A 7,519-nucleotide genomic window follows, 5' to 3' on the forward strand; every position below is an offset into this window, starting at 1 on the left:
TAGTGATATGTGGTAAATGCCGCGAAGCGTCACATGGGCTGTGATGGAGGGCTCTGGAATGATTTAGACTACCTGGCGATCTTTGGCGCGCACTGGCAACGCGTGGGGAACGGGCCCCTTGGCGTTTCCTGTCCATCGAAACGCTTCCGCCGTGGTCGTGTTCAAACCCGGGGACTCCGGATCAGTCCTCGTTGCGAGTGCTGTATTACAGGACTGACCCGGAGTCCCCGATTCAACCCGTCTGCAGCGGCAACGTTTCGATGGAGGGTAAAAGCCAAGGCTCCTGCGCGCGGCGCCAAGCGGTGCCAGTGCACGCAAAGATCTCCAGGTAGTCGAAATCATCCCGGAGCCCTCCATCATAGCCCATGTGACGCTTCGGGGCAATAACCACATATCACTACCTCTACACATGCACTGAGTTGACTGAAAAATAATCACCGAAAGGCAAACACCGCACACAAACAACGATTGACTAACCTCCCCTGTGGCGAATCTTTGATATTATATTTTCAGCAAAACATGATAAGGAGTTGCAGGAAGCACACAGCTCTGCACAGAGCTTGCGCACCTGTGGAGCAGCGGACGAAAGAAGGAGGCACCTAACATCCTGTCCGGAACAGCAATGTGCGTGAAACAACCACCAATCAAAAGTCATCGTCGTCATCTGGAAGAAGCGCGTGGAGAGCCGTTCTCATTTCGCTGTTGAGTATTTCCTGCTGGTCATCATCAGTTCTGGTCTCGGGAGGAACTGGGGCCGGTTCAACAACAAACTCCAGTTCCGGGACGCCTACAAACTTGCTCGCCGGTGACAAGAAAGGCTTTTCAATATTGAAAATCGTTTTCACGCTGATGTCGTGGTACGGCAGGTTTTTTCTAATGTGAAAATCGATCGACTTGATATTTACCTCGCGCTCCTTAAGGCCTACTTTTTTGCCGCATAGCACAACGGGGATGTCGTCGTAGACACGGACCAACCATGGTACCACTCACTCACGTGCTCGTACGATGCGCGGGAGGTCACGTCGAACATCACGATGGCGAACTGGCTCTGCATGACCCTGTAGTGGCAGTCCCGCAGACAGCCAGGCTTCTCTTGTCCTGCCGGTCCCAGACGGCGAACTTGATGGGACCCCGGTTTGTGTGGAAGCTGAGCGGGCCGACGTTTACGCCAGGAATTGACTCGTATCTGCCGCTGAACTCTCCCCTCAAGTGGCGCCTGAAAAACATTGTCTTCCCGTGCCTACATCACCTGCCAGAAACATCTGAACGTGGGGAAGCCGTCTTCTTTGTTGGTCAGAGGCTGTTGCATGTTGAGGATGAAGGTGCCGAAAAAAATGGCGCTAACGCGCTGTAGTCTACTTACATATACTTTCTCACAAATGCAATTTAGAGACAGTTTGCAGAGCGCAAAATTTTTGTGAAGGATACGAACACGAAACATGATTTCGTCGTGTTTTTCTTTTGCCGGTCTATGGAGAGTGCGCCGGCATACGACCGCAGATTTCAGGGGCTTGCACACAGCGCGCGTGCTGTGTCGTTACAATTCAGTGCTTACAAGTAGTAGTGTCAGCGTCGCGGATTTTAAATGCGCCCCTACTGCAGAAGGGGAACGCTACCACGTGCAGTTCCGAACAAGACAGCGAACAATTAAAAAAAAACAAAACGACGCCGTGTTTATAGTTTAAAGAAAAATAGCCATTAAGAAACGAAAGCATAAACAAAAAGACACACTCAACACGCGTACAACACTAACAAAGAGTTCACGAGATCTTGAGCGTCCCTGATAAAGGGGAGATGCCTTGCAGACAGGGCGGACGCAGGTGTATGAACTCGCAAGTAGGATTATTTAGGGTTCTGTGGCCGGTGGGATATTGTTTATTGGCGAGTCAGTAGGCCTGCGTTATTTCCTGTTATATGGTCAGTACATCTGAGAAGTTACTGACCTCTTCGTCTTCTCTCTTTCCTTGCTATGGTAGCTCAAGGGCAGCGTTGTGGGATGAATCGTTGCCTTAGAGGCAGGAATGAGCGGCTGCCCAGGTGATCCTGACAATGTGTGAAAGGGTGAGGTCTTCGGTGGTTTCGGTATTAGTGGTATTGATCATGCCTTCGCTGTGAAGCTTTCCCTGTACATCCGCGACGACCGCGTTCATCGCCCGTTCTATGGCGTGGTTGGCTACGCCCGTGTAAACCACCCCAGGCTCTTTGTGGTAGAGATCGTGCAGGTGTTTGCTGCGTTCTTGGCGAAGTGATTCGTGGCATTCGGGGTGCATGCTCTTCCGCAAGTGAGGAGGCAGGAAATTTTTCCTAATTACGATGGATCTCGTTTCGAACCTGACGACGAAGTTCTCGCAAAAACTCCGGCCTGCATTTTAGCGACCTCGGCCCCACAGAGCGTGCGATGCTTTTGATGGAGCACGGTAAGGTTAGACGCCAGCGGGTCGGTTCCCCCTTCCGCGGTGAGCAGCCGTTGCCAATAAATGTCATAATCCTAGTGCGAGGAGTCGCGAGGGGCCAGGACAAGGTCGGCGCGTCGCGCCCATCGGAGGCTGGCCGAGGCTTTGGAGCCAATGGATTGTGATTCCTTGAACGGCGCGGTTGCACGTTGCAGCAGGCGGCGTCGAGGTCTCTCAAGGTTGGAAGGGCCACGTTATTTTTTTGCCACAAAAAACGGACGGGTGCTCAAGGGCGCTCACGTTTAAAGCTGGCGGCTTGAAAGTAAAGCCGACGCACGACGCTTCAACGGCTTTCGCGCGTTTTCGGAGGTACGGGGTGCACTGGATCGGGCTCTCTCGGCCACTTGCGGTGTACCTTCAGATGTGTACTGTGAATGGATTAAATCAACCGAGAGCTCGAAAAAATAGCTCCGTCAACTGCCGAAGCTATTGAATGACGTCACAATGCGCACCTCGCCGCGGACCATGTCGGTCTGGCCGGGCTGGCGGCGGCTGACGCACTCGGCACGAAATAGGGACATGCTCTATGTCTCCGCCAGTGCGGTCAGAGTGTGCCGAAGCCGCCGAACGCGTCGGTGGTCACTCAGGCGCTGTTGGAGTATAGCGGGTCTCGCTGTGTTCGACGTGACGTCACCGTGCAGCGCGCGCGCGCTTTACGCCGTAGTATAAACGCGTCTCAGCAGAGCCTACGCTTAACCGCTAACCAATGTATTCGGTGGCGGAATCTTTGGGAGCCACTGAAGCCGCCCGCCCACTCACTGATGAAAACAGAACGTGCCGGGGCTGGGTATCGAACCAGGGCCTTTGGCGTTTGAGGCGGAGACGCTACCACTCCGCCACGACGGCTCAAACTTTGGCAGTCAATAAAGGCGCATCTAGTGAACGCACTCTTCCGATGCAGAAGTCTCTGCGCTTTCGCCACGTATATCCTGGCCTACAGAGCTAGGCCATCACCAATTTTTCTTAACTGCCTTATACCCTGTCTCCCGTCCATAATAAACGATTTCTGTTTAGTAGTTTGAAGTTGACTGGCATAGCCGGGAATGTTTCGCCGGGCGAGCGTGCGAAGACACAAGTGCTCTTTATACTGCGAACTGCCTTGTGCGATCACCGACCATCGTGCCATCATGGTTTTTCATCGACCGTGGCGATCATCTGACCAGCCTTAACAGGCTCTTTCAAAGGTTAACTAGCACTTGAAGCGGCACTTTGAGTTCCTCTGCTGTTCGGCGCTTGTAAATTCAGGCGCGTCAAAAGCAAAACCACGGGGCACGCAAATCTCATAGATGCGAATTGCCATAACAAGTCGAAACTCTCCTGGCCGCCTGTGGCGCCGCCAAGCATCCGTTTTCTTTGCTTTCAACATTCAGGATGTCTTTTGTCGATCTTCAACACTGAAACGCGCAACCTTCCTTTGTCAGCTTGAGAGATTCGCGACTTCCATGTAGGAATAAAAATTCATCCAAGGTGGCGTCTCTTGTCCTATGACGTCATCACGCTAGTACTTGCGAGATTGGCCTGTGGCGGCGATACCTATATTTTGGTTCTTGCTATTTTCTACCTTACAACAGCTTTGTTTTCAGTAAGAGTGGCGTTTTTGTGATCAGGACCTCGTACCCTATCGATACAAGCCAACTTCAAATTCCCCTCAGTGTCCCTTTAATTTTAGCTGCAAATTTCACGGTGGTCTTCATTTTGTTCTACCTGTGGGTATCGGCCAGAGAGCCATTTGCATCTGTTCAGACCTTTCCGTGAAGGATGCCAGTCCTCTTTCACGGAAAAGTCGGCTGCGTCCGTGTACACCACCCCAGGGTCTTTATGGTAGCGTTCGTGCGGGTGTTTGCTGCGTTCTTGGCAACGTGATTCATAGTATTCCGGGTGCATGCTCTTCGGGAAGGGAGGGGCCAACACATTCTTCCTAAATTGCTTGGTAATTAAGGCTTGTTTTGGATGCGTTGCCCTCTCGTGATGTATTCCTACGGCAGCAACGATGCACCATCCCGCTGCAAGTAGAGGTTACGTTAGATAAATTTATTCACCGTCTTGTGGACCATGCCCAAAGCGGTTAGTTTTTCGGTAGAAGTGCTGTTGGGGGAGTATTAAGAGCTGTCTCTTATGCTCCTTCCTTGGCATAATGCTTTTTTTTCGACACCACGTAGTTATTCCCCCTGATTAGTTCAAGTTCCTTCATATCGGAGTGGCTGTGGACATCCGTTTGATGAAGTGAGATGTTTGGAGCGTGACGCTTTCCAACTTGCGGATCTTGTCGCTACTGTTACCATTTCCTTGAAATAACATCCCTAGACGCTGATCTTACCGACTTCTTTGACTTCTTCATCTCTTAATTTGAGCTAATAGATTTCTCGGTGGTCTGCATTTTGTTCTACCTCTGCGTATTGACAGCAGCGCCATTTGTTCAGACCTTTCCGTGAAGGAGGCCGGTCCTCGTGCGCCCGCGTTTTGCTCTCAAGGTTCGCAGCACCTGTGCGACAACAAGCGACAATATCGACAAGGCATCTACACCGGTGAATGCTGCAGGTATCGCTAGAGCAGGAAAACAGAGTACATTGAACGGTATTTTTATCCTCAGCCCCGGTCTCACACAGGGCGTTACAGGTTACCTGGAAGTCACGCTCATGTGTGTCATGCATGCCTACGGCCACAAGTTTCAGTTTGCGCTTGCTTAGAAAGCACGCTTAAAAACTGCCTCCACTGCCAAAGCCGCCAAATACAAAACGGAAGGGTTATTTTTTTCAGTCTCGTTGTCTGTCAGTGCGTGAAGCCATCCATCGCAGTGCCCATTACGTGATATGAGCAATTTTTCAAGAAAACTATGAAGGTAAAATGGGCGCATGACGTTATTTTGATTAAAAAATGCTGACTGAGTTCGACGGCCTCTTCGCTGACACAGACTATCTCCATTTGCAATGTGCAGATGCTTTTGCTGTCGCACAGCGCTTTGGTTGGTTGGTAACAACTTTATTTAAGGTCCTGCAGTGCTTTCGCCGACGGGGCCTTTGGTCTCCCACGCAGGGACGTCGAGGTGTTGCCTCGCAGTCATCTCACGGGCTTGTTGTACGGCCCAGAGTTGGTCACCGAGGCTGGGGCTGCGCAAGGCAGCGGCCCACCGCGCCGGGAGGGTTCCGGAGTTAGCACCGTGCGGGTTTTTGTTACAGTCCCAGAGCATATAGGTTAAAGTGGCGATGTTCGCGTGGGAGACCTTGCATATATTTGTTGGGTATGTGCCGGGTTAAGGCCTGTGGTATTGTTGCGGGTTGGGGTACGTGAGCGTCTACAGTTGTCTGAGGGCCACCGCGTGCGCCCGGTCCAGCTTGTCGCTGGGTGGAGGGAAGGTTCGGCGGGCCAGGCAGACGGCCTTGGTAATTTCGTTGTAGCTGGTCAAGTAGTCTGCTGTCCCATGGACGACGGTCACCGGCGCGGATCGCGAGCTCGCGCGCCTTGGCGTGTGCCGTCTCGTTTCGGTGGCGATATGTCTTCGATACTTCTCTCATGTACGCCAAGAAGCACTGAATTGTGGTTTGAAAATCTACCTCCCGCTGGACTTGTCGATTGCTCAGGACTCGGGCCGTGCTCTGTGAAATCCATCCTTTGGCGAAGTTTCGGACCATTTGTCGCGAATCACAAAGAACTGTGGTGCACGTCGGATCCGTGAGGGCGAGTGCCACCGCTGCTTCCTCCGCTTCTGCGCGCTCGCACGGTACACTTGCCGTTATGCCCGTTTCGCCACTCGAATCATCGACCGCGACCGCGAATCGAGAGCGTTCTGCGTATTCCGCGGCGTCAACGAACCTTGTCTCCGTTTCGCCTTCGTGGCTATGCAGGAAAGCTCTGGCCCTGGCTATCTTCTCCGGTTGTGTTCCAGGTGGACGTTCCGTGGAATCGGGTCGACTCTTACCATTTGTCTGGTCGCGTCCGGAACGGCGGCTTTCTGGCCTTGTGTGTGGTAACGGATGCCGAGACTTTCCATGATCTTACATCCTGCTCTCGTTGGCCGCTTATCTTTCTAGTTGTGAAGTGCGTAATGCTTGCGTAGTGCTTCTTTTTCGAGGCCACGTAGTTATTTTCTCTGATTAGTTCATGTTCCTTCATCTCGGAGGGCTTGTTAGAGATCTGTTTGAGGAAATGAGATGTCTGGAGCGTAACGTTTCCAGCTTGCGGATCTTGTCGCTACTGTGACGATTCCCTAAAAAACATTCCTAGGAAAACACATTCCTAGGACCCTAATCTTACTGACTTGTTTGACTTGTTCATCTCTTAATTTGAGCTATAAATTTCTCGGTGGTCCAAGTTTGTTCTACCTCTGTGTGTTGGCCGGAGCGCCATTTGTTCAGACTTTTCCGTGAAGGATGCCAGTCCTCGTGCGCCCGCGAATTGATGCACCGTATCACTGCCTTCCTCAAAGAAAGCTTTTTAATCTCTGGCTTGCCTGCTTCCTCCCATAGCATAATATCGTCGGCAAGAAGGCTGTGCTTGAGTTCTGTTAATTAGTTGTCCTGGTGATCTGCACAGGGCGACATTAAAAAGGAAAGACGAAAGTATCGCCCTTTGAGGGGTACCGCGGCCGCCCTTTCGTATAGGGTCGGAGTCGATGTCTTTAAATTTAAGCGTCGCTTGGCGGTCTCTTCAAAACACAGTGATGTATTTGTAAATTTTCGATCTGACATTAAAGTGTTCAACATTTTCGACGCTTGTGTTGTCGAAAAACTGCTCTTTCAAGCCTGGCATTATGAAATTGACATCGGTGCTTCACAAGACGTGCCGAATTCTTTCCTCATATGCAATCACTGTCTCGTTCGGGTGCTGATTACGTGTGTGCATAGTAGCTGTGTTCTTTGCATCCGCATGACGCTAGTGAGCGTGTCCAGCACTTCACGAACAAACGAATCCCACGTCGCAGGGTGTTTGGTTGATGTTGGCAGCACTCAGGGCTATTGTATCATGATCGACGTCCACGTCGGGGGCAGGCTCATGATATAGACGTTGAAGCTTCTTTTCGCTGGCGGGTGCGCTCCAGTAGCGTCCCGAACTCAAGTAGACTGGCAGCA

General features: G+C 51.6%; 1 pseudogene; it reads right to left on the bottom strand.

The window, feature by feature from the left end:
* Nucleotides 1–644: 644 nt before the first annotated feature.
* LOC144122030 (GTP-binding nuclear protein Ran pseudogene) lies at nucleotides 645–1,309 on the bottom strand (annotated as a pseudogene).
* Nucleotides 1,310–7,519: the final 6,210 nt, after the last annotated feature.

This window comes from Amblyomma americanum, chromosome 1 (genome assembly GCF_052857255.1).
Source record: "Amblyomma americanum isolate KBUSLIRL-KWMA chromosome 1, ASM5285725v1, whole genome shotgun sequence".
Lineage (NCBI taxonomy): Eukaryota > Metazoa > Arthropoda > Arachnida > Ixodida > Ixodidae > Amblyomma > Amblyomma americanum.